Source organism: Pelobates fuscus, chromosome 2, assembly GCF_036172605.1.
Source record: "Pelobates fuscus isolate aPelFus1 chromosome 2, aPelFus1.pri, whole genome shotgun sequence".
Lineage (NCBI taxonomy): Eukaryota > Metazoa > Chordata > Amphibia > Anura > Pelobatidae > Pelobates > Pelobates fuscus.
In genome coordinates this window covers 16,815,102-16,840,612 of record NC_086318.1, presented here as the reverse complement: position 1 = coordinate 16,840,612, position 25,511 = coordinate 16,815,102, and the positions used below count along the sequence as shown (strand labels likewise).

Genomic DNA, 25,511 nt, shown 5'->3' with positions numbered 1-25,511 from the left:
TATTGGAAAGGGGATGGGCCAGAACCACCCAAACGCAAGGGGAAAGAACCGGCAAAACGCCCGAAACAGACTGACACCAAAACGAAACATCCCGTGCAACCTACTCTGTCAGAGGAAGAGGACGACTCGTTTGATTTACACCCCTTGGCCATCCTAGATGAATGGCAAGCCGACCACTCTTCTGAAGATGAAGAAGACTGGCCTGGGGCTTCTTTTCAAGGGGCACCATTCTCTCAAGATTTTAATAGAGATCTCACAACAGAGGATTCTGTACCTGAACAGAACCCTTCGGAAGACGCCGAAACCTTTATGGATACACTGGGTCAACCCCTATTTGACCCACGGCATATCAGATATCCTCGGTCTTCTGAATGGTCACTCCCAATTCATCTCTCCCAATATATCCATTTCTGGATCAGGAGACCACTAGACCGGGAGGTCCGAAACGCCTAAGAGCTGAATGCCCTAGGCCGACTTTGCCGGACAAGGTTGCCATGACCCCGGAGTTCGATCCAATGCTCTACACATACCTAGCCAGAACTGGCCGTGACCCAAAAAAGGGCATCGAACGCAGCCTACGCCTCACCCAGGACAAGATGTTGGATGTCCTGGGGCCCTTGGCAAGAATTCTACTATTGGCTGATGAAGCCCTCACTAACGAGGGCCCCTTAGACCCATCGGTTATAAGAGAATGGGCACTACGCTCCATTTGCCTGCTGGGCAATGCAAATACTTCCCTATGTACGGAGCGTAGAAAAGCAGTGCTGCTGCGTATGGATGCCAAACTAACCGATCTGGGTACCAAAGAATTGGGCCCCAAGGCTAAGGGTCTATTATTTGGAGAACCCTATATCAAAGAGTTACACAAGCATGTAAACTTATACACTACTTTGAACAAAGCACAATCATCCATGAAAAGAGTATTCCACCAACAACCCTCACGGGTTTTTGGAAGGGCTGGCCGTTCAAGGGGTCGTACAGTCAGCCGCTTCTGGGCCACAGGCCAACGCCAGCGACCCCCCACCTCATCCTTCTTCCCCAACTACCAGTCAAGGGGTTTCTACACCCAAAGAGCAGACAGGGGAAGAGGAAGCAGAACCCGTGGACGCAACAGATACCCTACAGGTGAGATTTCCTACCTTTCACCTTACTACGGTTTATCATGCGGGCAGGTTATTACATTGTATAGATATGTGGAAGACGCTGTCTTCAGATACCTGGGTTCTGAACACAGTTCGGGGTTATTTGATAGAATTTTATTCTCTCCCTACTCAAACAGGTTTTCCCCATTACCCGATAATGTCAAGAGCTCAAACCACACTCCTCGATTCGGAACTACGTTCCTTACTGACAAAAGGAGCTATTCAACCAGCTCCAAACGACAAAGGCTTTCTAAGTTCCATCTTCCTAGTCAAGAAGAAATCAGGGGAATTTCGCCCAGTAATCAACCTTCGCCAGTTGAATGCCTTCGTGATATACAGGCACTTCAAAATGGAAGGGATTCATCTCCTCAGAGACATCCTCCGACCAGGCGATTGGTTCACCAGACTCGACCTCAAGGATGCTTACCTCTCCGTACCGGTACATACATCCAGCCGACGTTTTCTCCGCTTTCTTTGGCACCACCGGGTCTTCCAATTCACCTGCCTTCCATTCGGCCTGAGTTCCGCTCCATGGTGCTTCACCAAACTACTCAAACCAGTCACCGCACATCTTCGAGCAAGAGGCATTCGCTGCCTAATCTACCTCGACGACCTCTTACTACTCTGCGACGACGCATCCAGCATACAGTCACAAACGAACTACGCATCTTCATTGATCGAATCTTTGGGATTCGTTATCAACGAGGCGAAATCCTCACTGACTCCATCCCAAATCATTCAATTTCTCGGCTTCGAGATCGACTCCTCTACCTGTGTTCTCCGCCTACCTCAAGCCAAACTAACTGCGATCAGGAAGGAACTACGCAAGACGCTTCGACAAGCGGATATACCTCTCCGAGGTTTAGCTCGGATTGTAGGCCTACTTTCGGCTTCCATTCAGGCGATCTACCCAGGTCCCCTCCACTATCGGGCCATGCAACGCCTGAAGGCTCAGTTCCTCCAGACCCATCCATCATACGACCAGAGGGTCCCGATCACTACCGAGGTGAGGGAGGAACTCAACTGGTGGCTCCGCCACATGTCTGCCTGGAATGGCAAAGCGATTTTCGGCCCCACTCCAGGCTTTGTGGTGGAATCAGACGCGAGCCTCCAAGGCTGGGGCGCAACTTGTCATGCAACTTCCACCGGGGGACCATGGACCGCGGCGGAACACTCTCTCCACATCAATTGTCTGGAGTTAATCGCAGGCTCGTTCGCAATCCACAGTCTGGCCAACCACCTCTCAGACTGCTGCATCCTCCTTCGAATGGACAATATCTCAGCTGTCCAATACATCAACAAACTAGGAGGGGCCAGATCACGTACCCTATCCGAAGTGACAAAGGACATCTACAATTTTTGTTTCCAACGCAACATAACAATTCGAGCAGAATATGTCCCGGGAGAGACGAACATTACGGCGGATTGGTTCTCCCGACATTGGAGGGACGTCAGCGACTGGCGCCTGCACAAATCAGTTTTCTTCCGCATCTCCAAGCTCAGAGGACCGTTTACTCTGGACCTTTTCGCCTCCCGAACGAATTTTCAAGTCCCACATTTCTTCAGCTGGCTACCAGACCCAGAATGCTCGGCGGTAGATGCCTTCCTTCAAAAGTGGCCGACTACGGGAGCCTACGCTTCCCTCCTTTCACAATGATCCCGAGAGTCCTTCTCCAAATTCGCAGACAACAAGTCACGCTGGTACTACTCACCCCGCTCTGGCAGGGCCAAGCTTGGTTCCCAGACCTCCTGGACCTATCCTGCCAACATCCCCTCCTTCTACCTCCATGGCTCAACCTGCTAGAGGACCCTCAAGGGAACCCTCATCCGATGATAATCCAGGGCCACCTCCAACTAGTGGCTTGGACTCTTTCAGGGGATCCTGGAATTTCGGAGAATTATCGCAGAGAGCTAAGGAACTCCTCTGGGATTCTTGGGCGCCTGGAACCAGAAGATGCTACCTTTCCTCCTGGGGTGCTTGGTGCAATTGGTGCCTGGAACGGAATACCGATCCCCTTACAGCCCCTAGACAGTTCATTTTGAATTTCCTCTCACATCTGTTCGACTTAGGCCGCTCATACCGTTCCATCAACGTTGCCCGGTCAGCAATCTCAGCGGCCCACGTACCTTTAGATGGAGCTCCAGTTGGCCAGGACCCATTGGTTTGTAGACTATTGCGGGGCATTAAACTAGCTCGCCCCCCCAACTCCGAAATACTCCCATCTATGGGACGTTAATGTCATGATTCGCTTCCTTGAAGCTTGGCCGAACAACGAAGATCTAACCCTACGTCAACTCTCAGCAAAATTCACTCTGTTGCTTTGCCTAATCTCCTTCCGAAGAGTATCAGACGTTCGAGCATTTGACCATAACGCTATCAACTTCTCACCAGAAGGTGTCACCTTTTCCGTGTCCAGACGGACCAAATCAAACTCCTCTTCAGTATTTTACCCTTATTTCCCTAACCATCCAAAATTGTGTGTGGTCTCGCTTCTCTCTCGTTATTTATCAGTCACCTCCTCTCTACGTTCATCCTCCTCCAAACAACTATTGATCTCATACGTCCGACCCCATCATCCTGTATCAACCACAACCCTTGCCAGATGGCTTAGGTGGTTGCTCTCCCTGGCCGGGATTGAAACCTCCTTCGGAGCCCACTCCATCAGGGGTGCGGCGGCATCAGGAGCATTCAACGCTGGAGCCTCTCTTCGGGACATCCTTCACTCAGCAGACTGGTCCAGGGAACAGACGTTCCGCAACTTCTACTTTCGTCCAGCTGTGCACGCTTCCATAGCCATCCTGGGGGAGCGTTAAAACAGCAAATACGAAGCCTCCTGTCATGTTATAAAATTGTAGATTATGCTAGCTTTAGTGTACTGATAATCTTAATTTTATTAATGACAGGAGGCGAGTATTTCCCACCCATTCACCTTCGTTTTCTTCCCCCCCTTGGGTCGCCTCTTTAGGTAAGTTTATCTCAGATTAGAGTAACACGCTATGTATATTCTACCAGGAGGGGCTAAGAATTTCTCTCCATGGCTGTATAAATTAACACTTTAGGGGAGGTGGTCTATTATATATGATTTTTTCTAATTACTGGACACCATAATTTTAGAAGTCCAATTCTCGGATTAATCCTTGGTTTCGACTCTGCTCTTTTCGTTTCAGCCTAAAGCCCCTCAAGAGGACAAGTTTAGTTGCTGTTTCATCTCAAGCATCATCTCAGCTCTCCTAGAAGTCATGTTTTCGTTCCTGTTCCCTCTCAAGCATCAACTTTCTCGTCTGGCATTCCGGATTTCTTATCGGTTCCCTTACAGTTTCCCGTTCCTTTTGTTCTCAGCCAGAAAGAGGAAGTGACGTCACAGGGAGGGACTTTTATGCCATGTTATCTTTTTTCTGATTGGTTACCTTGTTACTAAGTAAAAAAGTGCTGCTGTGAAGCTTAAGTAAAGAAAGTCTTAAGCAAATACTCGCCTCCTGTCATTAATAAAATTAAGATTATCAGTACACTAAAGCTAGCATAATCTACAATTTTCTTGCATTTTTAGTAGAAAATCCATCTCTGAAAGTACAGCGAGCATGAGTTTTGCTTTTGTCGACGGTGATTTTTGCACAAAACCCTTCTCCCATTGTAGGGAATATGACAAAAGGAACAGATGCACTTGAAATTTGCAAAGAGACTTCGAAAAGCCGCATTCTAACAAAAAGGAATCCAAAACGTAACGAAAGCAATGTTTCTGCCCGGTTTCGAACCGGGGACCTTTTGAGTGTTAGGCGAACGTGAGAACCACTACACTACAGAAACTACAGCTGTGCACATCCCTGTTGAGAACGGAGTAGCATGCGCCATGTGCAAGCACTGAATGCAAGACAGAAAATGCTGTCTTGCATTCGGTACTTGCACATGGCGCATGCTGATTTAATGAGTGCAATTCAGCTTTTTCTCAGACAACATTAGCTTCAGGTTTTTGGAAACCACTTTATTCAGCTAACAGATCGCTTACGTCTTGCCGAGTATATGTGATTTTTGGATTCATAGTCAAGCAGGTGCATTTCCAATTCAGAAGACTTCTAAGGTCGGCAGATTTAGCAAAAATTAAATAATGTTTCTGCCAGGTTTCGAACCTGGGACGTTTCGCGTGTGAGGCGAACGTGATAACCACTACACTACAGAAACTGCCACAATGCTGACTTTGCGCAGGAAAATTGGGGGAATGTGTTTGCTGCATACCCATCGTATTTAAAAAGTCCCCAGATTCAAATGCCTATTTCCTTCAACATACATAGAAGAAGAAAACAGTCTGCTGATGTGAAATTGTATTCTTGGCAAAAGTGTGATCTGTCCAGTCAATCATTTCCAAACCTACACACATACAGCAAACAATCCCTCCCCTCTGCCTGTGATACAATTAAGGCAGTTAATGCATTAACTTAATTATCCCCAGGCAGAAAAATATAAAAAACGCACATTTTTCTAAAGTACCATAAGTGGCCCAAAACACAACATATCCCCATAAATGTTACATCACCCGACAGCTCTGATCTGGGTGAGCGACATATCCGAAAATCACCCAGATCAGATCAGGGGTTCAGAAATTTCATAGAAGTCATAATTTTGCCCAGGCGAACTCGGGATTTCATGCCCAAAACAGTTCCATAGATTGGCGGCTAAGTGCCGCTGGAGGATCGACCTGGAACCGCGAGGTTTTCATGCCGAAAATAGCTCCAGGGCATTCGCGGCAAAGTCCCCTTGAAATTTATTCGTGGTTTAAGTCAATGCGAACAAGATGGCCGCCACCGCGTGTTCCAATGTCGAATGGCGGCCACGTCGACTGTTCGGGAGTTCGAAGAACCATTGTCTAAAGTCCCAATGGCCACAAATAGGGTCTCTCAGCCAAAACAAATTAAAAGGGGCCATAGTCACAGAGCAAAAGGTTGGCAAATATTCCTCTCCATTAACAAGTGGCGTGGTCACTTTCGCCACAACTCTATTCAGCAAGCTGATCGCTCATGTGAGTAAACATGATTTTCTTGCATTTTTAGTAGAAAATCCATCTCTGAAAGTACAGCGAGCATGAGTTTTGCTTTTGTCGACGGTGATTTTTGCACAAAACCCTTCTCCCATTGTAGGGAATATGACAAAAAGAACAGATGCACTTGAAATTTGCAAAGAGACTTCGAAAAGCCGCATTCTAACAAAAAGGAATCCAAAACAGAACAAAAGCAATGTTTCTGCCCGGTTTCGAACCGGGGACCTTTCGCGTGTTAGGCGAACGTGATAACCACTACACTACAGAAACTACAGCTGTGCAAATCCATGTTGAGACCGGAGTAGCATGTGCCATGTGCAAGCACTGAATGCAAGACAGAAAATGCTGTCTTGCATTCGGTACTTGCACATGGCACATGCTGATTTAATGAGTGCAATTCAGCTTTTTCTCAGACAACATTAGCTTCAGGTTTTTGGAAACCACTTTATTCAGCTAACAGATCGCTTACGTCTTGCCGAGTATACGTGATTTTTGGATTCATAGTCAAGCAGGTGCATTTCCAATTCAGAAGACTTCTAACGTCAGCAGATTTAGCAAAAATTAAGTAATGTTTCTGCCTGGTTTCGAACCTTGGATCTTTCGCGTGTGAGGCGAACGTGATAACCACTACACTACAGAAACTGCCACAATGCCGACTTTGCGCAGGGAAATTGGGGGAATGTGTTTGCTGCATACCAATCGTACTTTCGCCACAACTCTATTCAGCAAGCTGATCGCTCATGTGAGTAAACATGATTTTCTTGCATTTTTAGTAGAAAATCCATCTCTGAAAGTACAGCGAGCATGAGTTTTGCTTTTGTCGACAGTGATTTTTGCACAAAACCCTTCTCCCATTGTAGGGAATATGACAAAAAGAACAGATGCACTTGAAATTTGCAAAGAGACTTTGAAAAGCCGCATTCTAACAAAAAGGAATCCAAAACGGAACGAAAGCAATGTTTCTGCCCGGTTTCGAACCGGGGACCTTTCGCGTGTTAGGCGAACGTGATAACCACTACACTACAGAAACTACAGCTGTGCACATCCCTGTTGAGACCGGAGTGGCATGCGCCATGTGCAAGCACTGAATGCAAGACAGAAAATGCTGTCTTGCATTCGGTACTTGCACATGGCGCATGCTGATTTAATGAGTGCAATTCAGCTTTTTCTCAGACAACATTAGCTTCAGGTTTTTGGAAACCACTTTATTCAGCTAACAGATCGCTTACGTCTTGCCGAGTATACGTGATTTTTGGATTCATAGTCAAGCAGGTGCATTTCCAATTCAGAAGACTTCTAACTTCAGCAGATTTAGCAAAAATTAAATAATGTTTCTGCCAGGTTTCGAACCTGGGACCTTTCGCGTGTGAGGTGAACGTGATAACCACTACACTACAGAAACTGCCATAATGCCGACTTTGCACAGGAAAATTGGGGGAATGTGTTTGCTGCATACCCATCGTATTTAAAAAGTCCCCAGATTCAAATGCTTATTTCCTTCAACATACATAGAAGAAGAAAACAGTCTGTTGATGTGAAATTGTATTCTTGGCAAAAGTTTGATCTGTCCAGTCAATCATTTCCAAACCTACACACATACAGCAAACAATCCCTCCCCTCTGCCTGTGATACAATTAAGGCAGTTAATGCATTAACTTAATTATCCCCAGGCAGAAAAATATAAAAAACGCACATTTTTCTAAAGTACCATAAGTGGCCCAAAACACAACATATCCCCATAAATGTTACATCACCCGACAGCTCTAATCTGGGTGAGCGACATATCCGAAAATCACCCAGATCAGATCAGGGGTTCAGAAATTTCATAGAAGTCATAATTTTGCCCAGGCGAACCCGGGATTTCATGCCCAAAACAGTTCCATAGATTGGCGGCTAAGTTCCGCTGGAGGACCAACCTGGAACCGCGAGGTTTTCATGCCGAAAATAACTCCAGGGCATTCGCGGCAAAGTCCCCTTGAAGTCTATTCGTGGTTTAAGTCAATGCGAACAAGATGGCCGCCACCGCGTGTTCCAATGTCGAATGGCGGCCACGTCGACTGTTCGGGAGTTCGAAGAACCATTGTCTAAAGTCCCAATGGCCACAAATAGGGTCTCTCAGCCAAAACAAATTAAAAGGGGCCATAGTCACAGAGCAAAAGGTTGGCAAATATTCCTCTCCAAAAACCAGTGGCGAGGTCACTTTCGCCACAACTCTATTCAGCAAGCTGATCGCTCAGGTGAGTAAACATGATTTTCTTGCATTTTTAGTAGAAAATCCATCTCTGAAAGTACAGCGAGCATGAGTTTTGCTTTTGTCGACGGTGATTTTTGCACAAAACCCTTCTCCCATTGTAGGGAATATGACAAAAGGAACAGATGCACTTGAAATTTGCAAAGAGACTTCGAAAAGCCGCATTCTAACAAAAAGGAATCCAAAACGGAACGAAAGCAATGTTTCTGCCCGGTTTCGAACCGGGGACCTTTTGAGTGTTAGGCGAACGTGAGAACCACTACACTACAGAAACTACAGCTGTGCACATCCCTGTTGAGACCGGAGTAACATGCGCCATGTGCAAGCACTGAATGCAAGACAGAAAATGCTGTCTTGCATTCGGTACTTGCACATGGCGCATGCTGATTTAATGAGTGCAATTCAGCTTTTTCTCAGACAACATTAGCTTCAGGTTTTTGGAAACCACTTTATTCAGCTAACAGATCGCTTACGTCTTGCCGAGTATATGTGATTTTTGGATTCATAGTCAAGCAGGTGCATTTCCAATTCAGAAGACTTCTAAGGTCGGCAGATTTAGCAAAAATTAAATAATGTTTCTGCCAGGTTTCGAACCTGGGACGTTTCGCGTGTGAGGCGAACGTGATAACCACTACACTACAGAAACTGCCACAATGCTGACTTTGCGCAGGAAAATTGGGGGAATGTGTTTGCTGCATACCCATCGTATTTAAAAAGTCCCCAGATTCAAATGCCTATTTCCTTCAACATACATAGAAGAAGAAAACAGTCTGTTGATGTGAAATTGTATTCTTGGCAAAAGTTTGATCTGTCCAGTCAATCATTTCCAAACCTACACACATACAGTAAACAATCCCTCCCCTCTGCCTGTGATATAATTAAGGCAGTTAATGCATTAACTTAATTATCCCCAGGCAGAAAAAAAAAAAAAAGCACATTTTTCTAAAGTACCATAAGTGGCCCAAAACACAACATATTACCCATAAATGTTACATCACCCGACAGCTCTGATCTGGGTGAGCGACATATCCGAAAATCACCCAGATCAGATCAGGGGTTCAGAAATTTCATAGAAGTCATAATTTTGCCCAGGCGAACTCGGGATTTCATGCCCAAAACAGTTCCATAGATTGGCGGCTAAGTGCCGCTGGAGGATCGACCTGGAACCGCGAGGTTTTCATGCCGAAAATAGCTCCAGGGCATTCGCGGCAAAGTCCCCTTGAAATTTATTCGTGGTTTAAGTCAATGCGAACAAGATGGCCGCCACCGCGTGTTCCAATGTCGAATGGCGGCCACGTCGACTGTTCGGGAGTTCGAAGAACCATTGTCTAAAGTCCCAATGGCCACAAATAGGGTCTCTCAGCCAAAACAAATTAAAAGGGGCCATAGTCACAGAGCAAAAGGTTGGCAAATATTCCTCTCCAAAAACAAGTGGCGTGGTCACTTTCGCCACAACTCTATTCAGCAAGCTGATCGCTCATGTGAGTAAACATGATTTTCTTGCATTTTTAGTAGAAAATCCATCTCTGAAAGTACAGCGAGCATGAGTTTTGCTTTTGTCGACGGTGATTTTTGCACAAAACCCTTCTCCCATTGTAGGGAATATGACAAAAAGAACAGATGCACTTGAAATTTGCAAAGAGACTTCGAAAAGCCGCATTCTAACAAAAAACAATCCAAAACAGAACAAAAGCAATGTTTCTGCCCGGTTTCAAACCGGGGACCTTTCGCGTGTTAGGCGAACGTGATAACCACTACACTACAGAAACTACAGCTGTGCAAATCCATGTTGAGACCGGAGTAGCATGTGCCATGTGCAAGCACTGAATGCAAGACAGAAAATGCTGTCTTGCATTCGGTACTTGCACATGGCGCATGCTGATTTAATGAGTGCAATTCAGCTTTTTCTCAGACAACATTAGCTTCAGGTTTTTGGAAACCACTTTATTCAGCTAACAGATCGCTTACGTCTTGCCGAGTATACATGATTTTTGGATTCATAGTCAAGCAGGTGCATTTCCAATTCAGAAGACTTCTAACGTCAGCAGATTTAGCAAAAATTAAGTAATGTTTCTGCCTGGTTTCGAACCTTGGATCTTTCGCGTGTGAGGCGAACGTGATAACCACTACACTACAGAAACTGCCACAATGCCGACTTTGCGCAGGGAAATTGGGGGAATGTGTTTGCTGCATACCCATCGTACTTTCGCCACAACTCTATTCAGCAAGCTGATTGCTCATGTGAGTAAACATGATTTTCTTGCATTTTTAGTAGAAAATCCATCTCTGAAAGTACAGCGAGCATGAGTTTTGCTTTTGTCGACAGTGATTTTTGCACAAAACCCTTCTCCCATTGTAGGGAATATGACAAAAAGAACAGATGCACTTGAAATTTGCAAAGAGACTTTGAAAAGCCGCATTCTAACAAAAAGGAATCCAAAACGGAACGAAAGCAATGTTTCTGCCCGGTTTCGAACCGGGGACCTTTCGCGTGTTAGGCGAACGTGATAACCACTACACTACAGAAACTACAGCTGTGCACATCCCTGTTGAGACCGGAGTGGCATGCGCCATGTGCAAGCACTGAATGCAAGACAGAAAATGCTGTCTTGCATTCGGTACTTGCACATGGCGCATGCTGATTTAATGAGTGCAATTCAGCTTTTTCTCAGACAACATTAGCTTCAGGTTTTTGGAAACCACTTTATTCAGCTAACAGATCGCTTACGTCTTGCCGAGTATACGTGATTTTTGGATTCTTACTCAAGCAGGTGCATTTCCAATTCAGAAGACTTCTAACTTCAGCAGATTTAGCAAAAATTAAATAATGTTTCTGCCAGGTTTCAAACCTGGGACCTTTCGCGTGTGAGGTGAACGTGATAACCACTACACTACAGAAACTGCCATAATGCCGACTTTGCACAGGAAAATTGGGGGAATGTGTTTGCTGCATACCCATCGTATTTAAAAAGTCCCCAGATTCAAATGCTTATTTCCTTCAACATACATAGAAGAAGAAAACAGTCTGTTGATGTGAAATTGTATTCTTGGCAAAAGTTTGATCTGTCCAGTCAATCATTTCCAAACCTACACACATACAGCAAACAATCCCTCCCCTCTGCCTGTGATACAATTAAGGCAGTTAATGCATTAACTTAATTATCCCCAGGCAGAAAAATATAAAAAACGCACATTTTTCTAAAGTACCATAAGTGGCCCAAAACACAACATATCCCCATAAATGTTACATCACCCGACAGCTCTAATCTGGGTGAGCGACATATCCGAAAATCACCCAGATCAGATCAGGGGTTCAGAAATTTCATAGAAGTCATAATTTTGCCCAGGCGAACCCGGGATTTCATGCCCAAAACAGTTCCATAGATTGGCGGCTAAGTTCCGCTGGAGGACCGACCGGGAACCGCGAGGTTTTCATGCCGAAAATAACTCCAGGGCATTCGCGGCAAAGTCCCCTTGAAGTCTATTCGTGGTTTAAGTCAATGCGAACAAGATGGCCGCCACCGCGTGTTCCAATGTCGAATGGCGGCCACGTCGACTGTTCGGGAGTTCGAAGAACCATTGTCTAAAGTCACAATGGCCACAAATAGGGTCTCTCAGCCAAAACAAATTAAAAGGGGCCATAGTCACAGAGCAAAAGGTTGGCAAATATTCCTCTCCAAAAACCAGTGGCGAGGTCACTTTCGCCACAACTCTATTCAGCAAGCTGATCGCTCATGTGAGTAAACATGATTTTCTTGCATTTTTAGTAGAAAATCCATCTCTGAAAGTACAGCGAGCATGAGTTTTGCTTTTGTCGACGGTGATTTTTGCACAAAACCATTCTCCCATTGTAGGGAATATGACAAAAGGAACAGATGCACTTGAAATTTGCAAAGAGACTTCGAAAAGCCGCATTCTAACAAAAAGGAATCCAAAACGGAACGAAAGCAATGTTTCTGCCCGGTTTCGAACCGGGGACCTTTTGAGTGTTAGGCGAACGTGAGAACCACTACACTACAGAAACTACAGCTGTGCACATCCCTGTTGAGACTGGAGTAGCATGCGCCATGTGCAAGCACTGAATGCAAGACAGAAAATGCTGTCTTGCATTCGGTACTTGCACATGGCGCATGCTGATTTAATGAGTGCAATTCAGCTTTTTCTCAGACAACAATAGCTTCAGGTTTTTGGAAACCACTTTATTCAGCTAACAGATCGCTTACGTCTTGCCGAGTATATGTGATTTTTGGATTCATAGTCAAGCAGGTGCATTTCCAATTCAGAAGACTTCTAAGGTCAGCAGATTTAGCAAAAATTAAATAATGTTTCTGCCAGGTTTCGAACCTGGGACCTTTCGCGTGTGAGGCGAACGTGATAACCACTACACTACAGAAACTGCCACAATGCTGACTTTGCGCAGGAAAATTGGGGGAATGTGTTTGCTGCATACCCATCGTATTTAAAAAGTCCCCAGATTCAAATGCCTATTTCCTTCAACATACATAGAAGAAGAAAACAGTCTGTTGATGTGAAATTGTATTCTTGGCAAAAGTTTGATCTGTCCAGTCAATCATTTCCAAACCTACACACATACAGCAAACAATCCCTCCCCTCTGCCTGTGATACAATTAAGGCAGTTAATGCATTAACTTAATTATCCCCAGGCAGAAAAATATAAAAAACGCACATTTTTCTAAAGTACCATAAGTGGCCCAAAACACAACATATCCCCATAAATGTTACATCACCCGACAGCTCTAATCTGGGTGAGCGACATATCCGAAAATCACCCAGATCAGATCAGGGGTTCAGAAATTTCATAGAAGTCATAATTTTGCCCAGGCGAACACGGGATTTCATGCCCAAAACAGTTCCATAGATTGGCGGCTAAGTTCCGCTGGAGGACCGACCTGGAACCGCGAGGTTTTCATGCCGAAAATAACTCCAGGGCATTCGCGGCAAAGTCCCCTTGAAGTCTATTCGTGGTTTAAGTCAATGCGAACAAGATGGCCGCCACCGCGTGTTCCAATGTCGAATGGCGGCCACGTCGACTGTTCGGGAGTTCGAAGAACCATTGTCTAAAGTCACAATGGCCACAAATAGGGTCTCTCAGCCAAAACAAATTAAAAGGGGCCATAGTCACAGAGCAAAAGGTTGGCAAATATTCCTCTCCAAAAACCAGTGGCGAGGTCAGTTTCGCCACAACTCTATTCAGCAAGCTGATCGCTCATGTGAGTAAACATGATTTTCTTGCATTTTTAGTAGAAAATCCATCTCTGAAAATACAGCGAGCATGAATTTTGCTTTTGTCGACGGTGATTTTTGCACAAAACCCTTCTCCCATTGTAGGGAATATGACAAAAAGAACAGATGCACTTGAAATTTGCAAAGAGACTTCGAAAAGCCGCATTCTAACAAAAAGGAATCCAAAACAGAACAAACGCAATGTTTCTGCCCGGCTTCGAACCGGGGACCTTTCGCGTGTTAGGCGAACGTGATAACCACTACACTACAGAAACTACAGCTGTGCACATCCATGTTGAGACCGGAGTAGCATGCGCCATGTGCAAGCACTGACTGCAAGACAGAAAATGCTGTCTTGCATTCGGTACTTGCACATGGCGCATGCTGATTTAATGAGTGCAATTTAGCTTTTTCTCAGACAACATTAGCTTCAGGTTTTTGGAAACCACTTTATTCAGCTAACAGATCGCTTACGTCTTGCCGAGTATACGTGATTTTTGGATTCATAGTCAAGCAGGTGCATTTCCAATTCAGAAGACTTCTAACATCAGCAGATTTAGCAAAAATTAAATAATGTTTCTGCCAGGTTTCGAACCTGGGACCTTTCGCGTGTGAGGTGAACGTGATAACCACTACACTACAGAAACTGCCACAATGCCAACTTTGCGCAGGAAAATTGGGGGAATGTGTTTGCTGCATACACATCGTATTTAAAAAGTCCCCAGGTTCAAATGCCTATTTCCTTCAACATACATAGAAGAAGAAAACAGTCTGTTGATGTGAAATTGTATTCTTGGCAAAAGTTTGATCTGTCCAGTCAATCATTTCCAAACCTACACACAAACAGTAAACAATCCCTCCCCTCTGCCTGTGATATAATTAAGGCAGTTAATGCATTAACTTAATTATCCCCAGGCAGAAAAAAAATAAAAAACGCACATTTTTTTAAAGTACCATAAGTGGCCCAAAACACAGCATATCCACATAAATGTTACATCACCCGACAGCTCTGATCTGGGTGAGCGACATATCCGAAAATCACCCAGATCAGATCAGGCGTTCAGAAATTAAATAGAAGTCATAATTTTGCCCAGGCAAACCCGGGATTTCATGCCCAAAACAGTTCCATAGATTGGCGGCTATCTGCCGCTGGAGGACCGACCTGGAACCGCGAGGTTTTCATGCCGAAAATAGCTCCAGGGCATTCGCGGCAAAGTCCCCTTGAAGTCTATTCGTGGTTTAAGTCAATGCGAACAAGATGGCCGCCACCGCGTGTTCCAATGTCGAATGGCGGCCACGTCGACTGTTCGGGAGTTCGAAGAACCATTGTCTAAAGTCCCAATGGCCACAAATAGGGTCTCTCAGCCAAAACAAATTAAAAGGGGCCATAGTCACAGAGCAAAAGGTTGGCAAATATTCCTCTCCAAAAACCAGTGGCGAGGTCAGTTTCGCCACAACTCTATTCAGCAAGCTGATCGCTCATGTGAGTAAACAATATTTTTCTTGCATTTTTAGTAGAAAATCCATCTCTGAAAATACAACGAGCATGAGTTTTGCTTTTGTCGACGGTGATTTTTGCACAAAACCCTTCTCCCATTGTAGGGAATATGACAAAAAGAACAGATGCACTTGAAATTTGCAAAGAGACTTCGAAAAGCCGCATTCTAACAAAAAGGAATCCAAAACAGAACAAAAGCAATGTTTCTGCCCGGTTTCGAACCGGGGACCTTTCGCGTGTTAGGCGAACGTGATAACCACTACACTACAGAAACTACAGCTGTGCACATCCATGTTGAGACCGGAGTAGCATGCGCCATGTGCAAGCACTGAATGCAAGACAGAAAATGCTGTCTTGCATTCGGTACTTGCACATGGCGCATGCTGATTTAATGAGTGCAATTCAGCTTTTTCTCAGACAACATTAGCTTCAGGTTTTTGGAAACCACTTTATTCAGCTAACAGATCGCTTACGTCTTGCCGAGTATACGTGATTTTTGGATTCATAGTCAAGCAGGTGCATTTCCAATTCAGAAGACTTCTAACGTCAGCAGATTTAGCAAAAATTACATAATGTTTCTGCCAGGTTTCGAACCTGGGACCTTTCGCGTGTGAGGCGAACGTGATAACCACTACACTACAGAAACTGCCACAATGCTGACTTTGTGCAGGAAGATTGGGGGAATGTGTTTGCTGCATACCCATCGTATTTAAAAAGTCCCCAGATTCAAATGCCTATTTCCTTCAACATACATAGAAGAAGAAAACAGTCTGTTGATGTGAAATTGTATTCTTGGCAAAAGTTTGATCTGTCCAGTCAATCATTTCCAAACCTACACACATACAGTAAACAATCCCTCCCCTCTGCCTGTGATATAATTAAGGCAGTTAATGCATTAACTTAATTATCCCCAGGCAGAAAAAAATAAAAAACGCACATTTTTCTAAAGTACCATAAGTGGCCCAAAACACAACATATCCACATAAATGTTACATCACCCGACAGTTCTGATCTGGGTGAGCGACATATCCGAAAATCACCCAGATCAGATCAGGGGTTCAGAAATTTCATAGAAGTCATAATTTTGCCCAGGCGAACCCGGGATTTCATGCCCAAAACAGTTCCATAGATTGGCGGCTAAGTGCCGCTGGAGGACCGACCTGGAACCGCGAGGTTTTCATGCCGAAAATAGCTCCAGGGCATTTGCGGCAAAGTCCCCTTGAAGTCTATTCGTGGTTTAAGTCAATGCGAACAAGATGGCCGCCACCGCGTGTTCCAATGTCGAATGGCGGCCACGTCGACTGTTCGGGAGTTCGAAGAACCATTGTCTAAAGTCCCAATGGCCACAAATAGGGTCTCTCAGCCAAAACAAATTAAAAGGGGCCATAGTCACAGAGCAAAAGGTTGGCAAATATTCCTCTCCAAACACAAGTGGCGAGGTCAGTTTCGCCACAACTCTATTCAGCAAGCTGATCGCTCATGTGAGTAAACATGATTTTCTTGCATTTTTAGTAGAAAATCCATCTCTGAAAATACAGCGAGCATGAATTTTGCTTTTGTCGACGGTGATTTTTGCACAAAACCCTTCTCCCATTGTAGGGAATATGACAAAAAGAACAGATGCACTTGAAATTTGCAAAGAGACTTCGAAAAGCCGCATTCTAACAAAAAGGAATCCAAAACAGAACAAAAGCAATGTTTCTGCCCGGCTTCGAACCGGGGACCTTTCGCGTGTTAGGCGAACGTGATAACCACTACACTACAGAAACTACAGCTGTGCACATCCATGTTGAGACCGGAGTAGCATGCGCCATGTGCAAGCACTGACTGCAAGACAGAAAATGCTGTCTTGCATTCGGTACTTGCACATGGCGCATGCTGATTTAATGAGTGCAATTTAGCTTTTTCTCAGACAACATTAGCTTCAGGTTTTTGGAAACCACTTTATTCAGCTAACAGATCGCTTACGTCTTGCCGAGTATACGTGATTTTTGGATTCATAGTCAAGCAGGTGCATTTCCAATTCAGAAGACTTCTAACGTCAGCAGATTTAGCAAAAATTAAATAATGTTTCTGCCAGGTTTCGAACCTGGGACCTTTCGCGTGTGAGGCAAACGTGATAACCACTACACTACAGAAACTGCCACAATGCTGACTTTGCGCAGGAAAATTGGGGGAATGTGTTTGCTGCATACCCATCGTATTTAAAAAGTCCCCAGATTCAAATGCCTATTTCCTTCAACATACATAGAAGAAGAAAACAGTCTGTTGATGTGAAATTGTATTCTTGGCAAAAGTTTGATCTGTCCAGTCAATCATTTCCAAACCTACACACATACAGCAAACAATCCCTCCCCTCTGCCTGTGATATAATTAAGGCAGTTAATGCATTAACTTAATTATCCCCAGGCAGAAAAAAATAAAAAACGCACATTTTTCTAAAGTACCATAAGTGGCCCAAAACACAACATATCCCCATAAATGTTACATCACCCGACAGCTCTGATCTGGGTGAGCGACATATCCGAAAATCACCCAGATCAGATCAGGGGTTCAGAAATTTCATAGAAGTCATAATTTTGCCCAGGCGAACCCGGGATTTCATGCCCAAAACAGTTCCATAGATTGGCGGCTAAGTGCCGCTGGAGGACCGACCTGGAACCGCGAGGTTTTCATGCCGAAAATAGCTCCAGGGCATTTGCGGCAAAGTCCCCTTGAAGTCTATTCGTGGTTTAAGTCAATGCGAACAAGATGGCCGCCACCGCGTGTTCCAATGTCGAATGGCGGCCACGTCGACTGTTCGGGAGTTCGAAGAACCATTGTCTAAAGTCCCAATGGCCACAAATAGGGTCTCTCAGCCAAAACAAATTAAAAGGGGCCATAGTCACAGAGCAAAAGGTTGGCAAATATTCCTCTCCAAACACAAGTGGCGAGGTCAGTTTCGCCACAACTCTATTCAGCAAGCTGATCGCTCATGTGAGTAAACATGATTTTCTTGCATTTTTAGTAGAAAATCCATCTCTGAAAATACAGCGAGCATGAATTTTGCTTTTGTCGACGGTGATTTTTGCACAAAACCCTTCTCCCATTGTAGGGAATATGACAAAAAGAACAGATGCACTTGAAATTTGCAAAGAGACTTCGAAAAGCCGCATTCTAACAAAAAGGAATCCAAAACAGAACAAAAGCAATGTTTCTGCCCGGCTTCGAACCGGGGACCTTTCGCGTGTTAGGCGAACGTGATAACCACTACACTACAGAAACTACAGCTGTGCACATCCATGTTGAGACCGGAGTAGCATGCGCCATGTGCAAGCACTGACTGCAAGACAGAAAATTCTGTCTTGCATTCGGTACTTGCACATGGCGCATGCTGATTTAATGAGTGCAATTTAGCTTTTTCTCAGACAACATTAGCTTCAGGTTTTTGGAAACCACTTTATTCAGCTAACAGATCGCTTACGTCTTGCCGAGTATACGTGATTTTTGGATTCATAGTCAAGCAGGTGCATTTCCAATTCAGAAGACTTCTAACGTCAGCAGATTTAGCAAAAATTAAATAATGTTTCTGCCAGGTTTCGAACCTGGGACCTTTCGCGTGTGAGGCGAACGTGATAACCACTACACTACAGAAACTGCCACAATGCCAACTTTGCGCAGGAAAATTGGGGGAATGTGTTTGCTGCATACACATCGTATTTAAAAAGTCCCCAGATTCAAATGCCTATTTCCTTCAACATACATAGAAGAAGAAAACAGTCTGTTGATGTGAAATTGTATTCTTGGCAAAAGTTTGATCTGTCCAGTCAATCATTTCCAAACCTACACACAAACAGTAAACAATCCCTCCCCTCTGCCTGTGATATAATTAAGGCAGTTAATGCATTAACTTAATTATCCCCAGGCAGAAAAAAAATAAAAAACGCACATTTTTCTAAAGTACCATAAGTGGCCCAAAACACAACATATCCACATAAATGTTACATCACCCGACAGCTCTGATCTGGGTGAGCGACATATCCGAAAATCACCCAGATCAGATCAGGGGTTCAGAAATTAAATAGAAGTCATAATTTTGCCCAGGCAAACCCGGGATTTACTGCCCAAAACAGTTCCATAGATTGGCGGCTATCTGCCGCTGGAGGACCGACCTGGAACCGCAAGGTTTTCATGCCGAAAATAGCTCCAGGGCATTCGCGGCAAAGTCCCCTTGAAGTCTATTCGTGGTTTAAGTCAATGCGAACAAGATGGCCGCCACCGCGTGTTCCAATGTCGAATGGCGGCCACGTCGACTGTTCGGGAGTTCGAAGAACCATTGTCTAAAGTCCCAATGGCCACAAATAGGGTCTCTCAGCCAAAACAAATTAAAAGGGGCCATAGTCACAGAGCAAAAGGTTGGCAAATATTCCTCTCCAAAAACCAGTGGCGAGGTCAGTTTCGCCACAACTCTATTCAGCAAGCTGATCGCTCATGTGAGTAAACAATATTTTTCTTGCATTTTTAGTAGAAAATCCATCTCTGAAAATACAGCGAGCATGAGTTTTGCTTTTGTCGACGGTGATTTTTGCACAAAACCCTTCTCCCATTGTAGGGAATATGACAAAAAGAACAGATGCACTTGAAATTTGCAAAGAGACTTCGAAAAGCCGCATTCTAACAAAAAGGAATCCAAAACAGAACAAAAGCAATGTTTCTGCCCGGTTTCGAACCGGGGACCTTTCGCGTGTTAGGCGAACGTGATAACCACTACACTACAGAAACTACAGCTGTGCACATCCATGTTGAGACCGGAGTAGCATGCGCCATGTGCAAGCACTGACTGCAAGACAGAAAATGCTGTCTTGCATTCGGTACTTGCACATGGCGCATGCTGATTTAATGAGTGCAATTTAGCTTTTTCTCAGACATTAGCTTCAGGTTTTTGGAAACCACTTTATTCAGCTAACAGATCGCTTACGTCTTGCCGAGTATACGTGATTTTTGGATTCATAGTCAAGCAGGTGCATTTCCAATTCAGAAGACTTCTAACGTCAGCAGATTTAGCAAAAATTAAATAATGTTTCTGCCAGGTTTTGAACCTGGGACCTTTCGCGTGTGAGGCAAACGTGATAACCACTACACTACAGAAACTGCCACAATGCCGACTTTGCGCAGGAAAATTGGGGGAATGTGTTTGCTGCATACCCATCGTATTTAAAAAGTCCCCAGATTCAAATGCCTATTTCCTTCAACATACATAGAAGAAGAAAACAGTCTGTTGATGTGAAATTGTATTCTTGGCAAAAGGTTGATCTGTCCAGTCAATCATTTCCAAAGAACCATTCGAAGAACCATTGTCTAAAGTCCCAATGGCCACAAATACGGTCTCTCAGCCAAAACAAATTAAAAGGGGCCATAGTCACAGAGCAAAAGGTTGGCAAATATTCCTCTCCAAAAACCAGTGGCGAGGTCACTTTCACCACAACTCTATTCAGCAAGCTGATCGCTCATGTGAGTAAACATGATTTTCTTGCATTTTTAGTAGAAAATCCATCTCTGAAAGTACAGCGAGCATGAGTTTTGCTTTTGTCGACGGTGATTTTTGCACAAAACCCTTCTCCCATTGTAGGGAATATGACAAAAGGAACAGATGCACTTGAAATTTGCAAAGAGACTTCGAAAAGCCGCATTCTAACAAAAAGGAATCCAAAACAGAACAAAAGCAATGTTTCTGCCTGGTATCGAACCGCGCACCATTCGCATGTTAGGCGAACGTGATAACCACTACACTACAGAAACTACAGCTGTGCACATCAATGTTGAGACCGGAGTAGCATGTGCCATGTGCAAGCACTGAATGCAAGACAGAAAATGCTGTCTTGCATTCGGTACTTGCACATGGCGCATGCTGATTTAATGAGTGCAATTCAGCTTTTTCGCAGACAATATTGGCTACAGGTTTTTGGAAACCACTTTATTCAGCTAACAGATCGCTTATGTCTTGCCGAGTATACGTGATTTTTGGATTCATAGTCAAGCAGGTGCATTTCCAATTCAGAAGACTTCTAACGTCAGCAGATTTAGCAAAAATTAAATAATGTTTCTGCCAGGTTTCGAACCTGGGACCTTTCGCGTGTGAGGCGAACGTGATAACCACTACACTACAGAAACTGCCACAATGCCGACTTTGCACAGGAAAATTGGGGGAATGTGTTTGCTGCATACCCATCGTATTTAAAAAGTCCCCAGATTCAAATGCCTATTTCCTTCAACATACATAGAAGAAGAAAACAGTCTGTTGATGTGAAATTGTATTCTTGGCAAAAGTTTGATCTGTCCAGTCAATCATTTCCAAACCTACACACATACAGCAAACAATCCCTCCCCTCTGCCTGTGATATAATTAAGGCAGTTAATGCATTAACTTAATTATCCCCAGGCAGAAAAAAATAAAAAACGCACATTTTTCTAAAGTAACATAAGTGGCCCAAAACACAACATATCCCCATAAATGTTACATCACCCGACAGCTCTGATCTGGGTGAGCGACATATTCGAAAATCACCCAGATCAGATCAGGGGTTCAGAAATTTCATAGAAGTCATAATTTTGCCCAGGCGAACCCGGGATTTCATGCCCAAAACAGTTCCATAGATTGGCGGCTAAGTGCCGCTGGAGGACCGACCTGGAACCGCGAGGTTTTCATGCCGAAAATAGCTCCAGGGCATTCGCGGCAAAGTCCCCTTGAAGTCTATTCGTGGTTTAAGTCAATGCGAACAAGATGGCCGCCACCGCGTGTTCCAATGTCGAATGGCGGCCACGTCGACTGTTCGGGAGTTCGAAGAACCATTGTCTAAAGTCCCAATGGCCACAAATAGGGTCTCTCAGCCAAAACAAATTAAAAGGGGCCATAGTCACAGAGCAAAAGGTTGGCAAATATTCCTCTCCAAAAACCAGTGGCGAGGTCAGTTTCGCCACAACTCTATTCAGCAAGCTGATCGCTCATGTGAGTAAACATGATTTTCTTGCATTTTTAGTAGAAAATCCATCTCTGAAAATACAGCGAGCATGAGTTTTGCTTTTGTCGACGGTGATTTTTGCACAAAACCCTTCTCCCATTGTAGGGAATATGACAAAAAGAAGAGATGCACTTGAAATTTGCACAATGCCGACTTTGCACAGGAAAATTGGGGGAATGTGTTTGCTGCATACCCATCGTATTTAAAAAGTCCCCAGATTCAAATGCCTATTTCCTTCAACATACATAGAAGAAGAAAACAGTCTGTTGATGTGAAATTGTATTCTTGGCAAAAGTTTGATCTGTCCAGTCAATCATTTCCAAACCTACACACATACAGCAAACAATCCCTCCCCTCTGCCTGTGATATAATTAAGGCAGTTAATGCATTAACTTAATTATCTCCAGGCAGAAAAAAATAAAAAACGCACATTTTTCTAAAGTAACATAAGTGGCCCAAAACACAACATATCCCCATAAATGTTACATCACCCGACAGCTCTGATCTGGGTGAGCGACATATTCGAAAATCACCCAGATCAGATCAGGGGTTCAGAAATTTCATAGAAGTCATAATTTTGCCAAGGCGAACCCGGGATTTCATGCCCAAAACAGTTCCATAGATTGGCGGCTAAGTGCCGCTGGAGGACCGACCTGGAACCGCGAGGTTTTCATGCCGAAAATAGCTCCAGGGCATTCGCGGCAAAGTCCCCTTGAAGTCTATTCGTGGTTTAAGTCAATGCGAACAAGATGGCCGCCACCGCGTGTTCCAATGTCGAATGGCGGCCACGTCGACTGTTCGGGAGTTCGAAGAACCATTGTCTAAAGTCCCAATGGCCACAAATAGGGTCTCTCAGCCAAAACAAATTAAAAGGGGCCATAGTCACAGAGCAAAAGGTTGGCAAATATTCCTCTCCAAAAACCAGTGGCGAGGTCACTTTCGCCACAACTCTATTCAGCAAGCTGATCGCTCATGTGAGTAAACATGATTTTCTTGCATTTTTAGTAGAAAATCCATCTGTGAAAATACAGCGAGCATGAGTTTTGCTTTTGTCGACGGTGATTTTTGCACAAAACCCTTCTCCCATTGTAGGGAATATGACAAAAAGAAGAGATGCACTTGAAATTTGCAAAGAGACTTCGAAAAGCCGCATTCTAACAAAAAGGAATCCAAAACAGAACAAAACCAATGTATCTGCCCGGCTTCGAACCGGGGACCTTTCGCGTGTTAGGCGAACGTGATAACCACTACACTAAAGAAACTACAGCTGTGCACATCCATGTTGAGACCGGAGTAGCATGCGCCATGTGCAAGCACTGACTGCAAGACAGAAAATGCTGTCTTGCATTCGGTACTTGCACATGTCGCATGCTGATTTAATGAGTGCAATTTAGCTTTTTCTCAGACAACATTAGCTTCAGGTTTTTGGAAACCACTTTATTCAGCTAACAGATCGCTTACGTCTTGCCGAGTATACGTGATTTTTGGATTCATAGTCAAGCAGGTGCATTTCCAATTCAGAAGACTTCTAACGTCAGCAGATTTAGCAAAAATTAAATAATGTTTCTGCCAGGTTTCGAACCTGGGACTTTTTGCGTGTGAGGCGAACGTGATAACCACTACACTACAGAAACTGCCACAATGCTTACTTTGCGCAGGAAGATTTGGGGAATGTGTTTGCTGCAAACCCATCGTGTTTAAAAAGTCCCCAGATTCAAATGCCTATTTCCTTCAACATACATAGAAGAAGAAAACAGTCTGTTGATGTGAAATTGTATTCTTGGCAAAAGTTTGATCTGTCCAGTCAATCATTTCCAAACCTACACACATACAGCAAACAATCCCTCCCCTCTGCCTGTGATATAATTAAGGCAGTTAATGCATTAACTTAATTATCCCCAGGAAGTAAAAAATAAAAAACGCACATTTTTCTAAAGTACCATAAGTGGCCCAAAACACAACATATCCCCATAAATGTTACATCACCCGACAGCTCTGATCTGGGTGAGCGACATATCCGAAAATCACCCGGATCAGATCAGGGGTTCAGAAATTTCATAGAAGTCATAATTTTGCCCAGGCGAACCCGGGATTTCATGCCCAAAACAGTTCCATAGATTGGCGGCTAAGTGCCGCTGGAGGACCGACCTGGAACCGAAGAACCATTCGAAGAACCATTGTCTAAAGTCCCAATGGCCACAAATACGGTCTCACAGCCAAAACAAATTAAAAGGGGCCATAGTCACAGAGCAAAAGGTTGGCAAATATTCCTCTCCAAAAACCAGTGGCGAGGTCACTTTCGCCACAACTCTATTCAGCAAGCTGATCGCTCATGTGAGTAAACATGATTTTCTTGCATTTTTAGTAGAAAATCCATCTCTGAAAGTACAGCGAGCATGAGTTTTGCTTTTGTCGACGGTGATTTTTGCACAAAACCCTTCTCCCATTGTAGGGAATATGACAAAAGGAACATATGCACTTGAAATTTGCAAAGAGACTTCGAAAAGCCGCATTCTAACAAAAAGGAATCCAAAACAGAACAAAAGCAATGTTTCTGCCCGGTTTCGAACCGGGGACCTTTCGCGTGTTAGGCGAACGTGATAACCACTACACTACAGAAACTACAGCTGTGCACATCCATGTTGAGACCGGAGTAGCATGCGCCATGTGCAAGCACTGAATGCAAGACAGAAAATGCTGTCTTGCATTCGGTACTTGCACATGGCGCATGCTGATTTAATGAGTGCAATTCAGCGTTTTCTCAGACAACATTGGCTTCAGGTTTTTGGAAACCACTTTATTCAGCTAACAGATCGCTTACGTCTTGCCGAGTATACGTGATTTTTGGATTCATAGTCAAGCAGTTGCATTTCCAATTCAGAAGACTTCTAACGTCAGCAGATTTAGCAAAAATTAAATAATGTTTCTGCCAGGTTTCGAACCTGGGACCTTTCGCGTGTGAGGCGAACGTGATAACCACTACACTACAGAAACTGCCACAATGCCGACTTTGCACAGGAAAATTGGGGGAATGTGTTTGCTGCATACCCATCGTATTTAAAAAGTCCCCAGATTCAAATGCCTATTTCCTTCAACATACATAGAAGAAGAAAACAGTCTGTTGATGTGAAATTGTATTCTTGGCAAAAGTTTGATCTGTCCAGTTAATCATTTCCAAACCTACACACATACAGCAAACAATCCCTCCCCTCTGCCTGTTATATAATTAAGGCAGTTAATGCATTAACTTAATTATCCCCAGGCAGTAAAAAATAAAAAACGCACATTTTTCTAAAGTACCATAAGTGGCCCAAAACACAACATATCCCCATAAATGTTACATCACCC

General features: G+C 44.1%; 21 non-coding genes across 21 annotated transcripts; all 21 read right to left on the bottom strand.

Moving 5' to 3' along the window:
- Positions 1 to 5,246: 5,246 nt before the first annotated feature.
- Positions 5,247 to 5,319, bottom strand: TRNAV-CAC (transfer RNA valine (anticodon CAC)). The gene has a single exon. It is a non-coding gene; the product is annotated as a tRNA-Val (tRNA).
- Positions 5,320 to 6,369: 1,050 nt separating this feature from the next.
- On the bottom strand, positions 6,370 to 6,442 carry TRNAV-AAC (transfer RNA valine (anticodon AAC)). Its single transcript has one exon. It is a non-coding gene; the product is annotated as a tRNA-Val (tRNA).
- A 687-nt stretch (positions 6,443 to 7,129) lies between these two features.
- TRNAV-AAC (transfer RNA valine (anticodon AAC)) lies at positions 7,130 to 7,202 on the bottom strand. The gene has a single exon. It is a non-coding gene; the product is annotated as a tRNA-Val (tRNA).
- A 299-nt stretch (positions 7,203 to 7,501) lies between these two features.
- TRNAV-CAC (transfer RNA valine (anticodon CAC)) lies at positions 7,502 to 7,574 on the bottom strand. The gene has a single exon. It is a non-coding gene; the product is annotated as a tRNA-Val (tRNA).
- Positions 7,575 to 8,996: 1,422 nt separating this feature from the next.
- Positions 8,997 to 9,069, bottom strand: TRNAV-CAC (transfer RNA valine (anticodon CAC)). The gene has a single exon. It is a non-coding gene; the product is annotated as a tRNA-Val (tRNA).
- A 1,050-nt stretch (positions 9,070 to 10,119) lies between these two features.
- On the bottom strand, positions 10,120 to 10,192 carry TRNAV-AAC (transfer RNA valine (anticodon AAC)). The gene has a single exon. It is a non-coding gene; the product is annotated as a tRNA-Val (tRNA).
- A 687-nt stretch (positions 10,193 to 10,879) lies between these two features.
- TRNAV-AAC (transfer RNA valine (anticodon AAC)) lies at positions 10,880 to 10,952 on the bottom strand. The gene has a single exon. It is a non-coding gene; the product is annotated as a tRNA-Val (tRNA).
- A 1,794-nt stretch (positions 10,953 to 12,746) lies between these two features.
- On the bottom strand, positions 12,747 to 12,819 carry TRNAV-CAC (transfer RNA valine (anticodon CAC)). The gene has a single exon. It is a non-coding gene; the product is annotated as a tRNA-Val (tRNA).
- Positions 12,820 to 13,869: 1,050 nt separating this feature from the next.
- Positions 13,870 to 13,942, bottom strand: TRNAV-AAC (transfer RNA valine (anticodon AAC)). The gene has a single exon. It is a non-coding gene; the product is annotated as a tRNA-Val (tRNA).
- Positions 13,943 to 14,241: 299 nt separating this feature from the next.
- Positions 14,242 to 14,314, bottom strand: TRNAV-CAC (transfer RNA valine (anticodon CAC)). Its single transcript has one exon. It is a non-coding gene; the product is annotated as a tRNA-Val (tRNA).
- Positions 14,315 to 15,366: 1,052 nt separating this feature from the next.
- On the bottom strand, positions 15,367 to 15,439 carry TRNAV-AAC (transfer RNA valine (anticodon AAC)). Its single transcript has one exon. It is a non-coding gene; the product is annotated as a tRNA-Val (tRNA).
- A 299-nt stretch (positions 15,440 to 15,738) lies between these two features.
- On the bottom strand, positions 15,739 to 15,811 carry TRNAV-CAC (transfer RNA valine (anticodon CAC)). Its single transcript has one exon. It is a non-coding gene; the product is annotated as a tRNA-Val (tRNA).
- Positions 15,812 to 16,861: 1,050 nt separating this feature from the next.
- On the bottom strand, positions 16,862 to 16,934 carry TRNAV-AAC (transfer RNA valine (anticodon AAC)). Its single transcript has one exon. It is a non-coding gene; the product is annotated as a tRNA-Val (tRNA).
- A 299-nt stretch (positions 16,935 to 17,233) lies between these two features.
- TRNAV-CAC (transfer RNA valine (anticodon CAC)) lies at positions 17,234 to 17,306 on the bottom strand. The gene has a single exon. It is a non-coding gene; the product is annotated as a tRNA-Val (tRNA).
- Positions 17,307 to 18,356: 1,050 nt separating this feature from the next.
- Positions 18,357 to 18,429, bottom strand: TRNAV-AAC (transfer RNA valine (anticodon AAC)). Its single transcript has one exon. It is a non-coding gene; the product is annotated as a tRNA-Val (tRNA).
- A 299-nt stretch (positions 18,430 to 18,728) lies between these two features.
- Positions 18,729 to 18,801, bottom strand: TRNAV-CAC (transfer RNA valine (anticodon CAC)). Its single transcript has one exon. It is a non-coding gene; the product is annotated as a tRNA-Val (tRNA).
- A 1,052-nt stretch (positions 18,802 to 19,853) lies between these two features.
- TRNAV-AAC (transfer RNA valine (anticodon AAC)) lies at positions 19,854 to 19,926 on the bottom strand. The gene has a single exon. It is a non-coding gene; the product is annotated as a tRNA-Val (tRNA).
- Positions 19,927 to 20,222: 296 nt separating this feature from the next.
- Positions 20,223 to 20,295, bottom strand: TRNAV-CAC (transfer RNA valine (anticodon CAC)). Its single transcript has one exon. It is a non-coding gene; the product is annotated as a tRNA-Val (tRNA).
- A 947-nt stretch (positions 20,296 to 21,242) lies between these two features.
- TRNAV-CAC (transfer RNA valine (anticodon CAC)) lies at positions 21,243 to 21,315 on the bottom strand. The gene has a single exon. It is a non-coding gene; the product is annotated as a tRNA-Val (tRNA).
- Positions 21,316 to 24,712: 3,397 nt separating this feature from the next.
- TRNAV-AAC (transfer RNA valine (anticodon AAC)) lies at positions 24,713 to 24,785 on the bottom strand. Its single transcript has one exon. It is a non-coding gene; the product is annotated as a tRNA-Val (tRNA).
- A 299-nt stretch (positions 24,786 to 25,084) lies between these two features.
- On the bottom strand, positions 25,085 to 25,157 carry TRNAV-CAC (transfer RNA valine (anticodon CAC)). Its single transcript has one exon. It is a non-coding gene; the product is annotated as a tRNA-Val (tRNA).
- Positions 25,158 to 25,511: the final 354 nt, after the last annotated feature.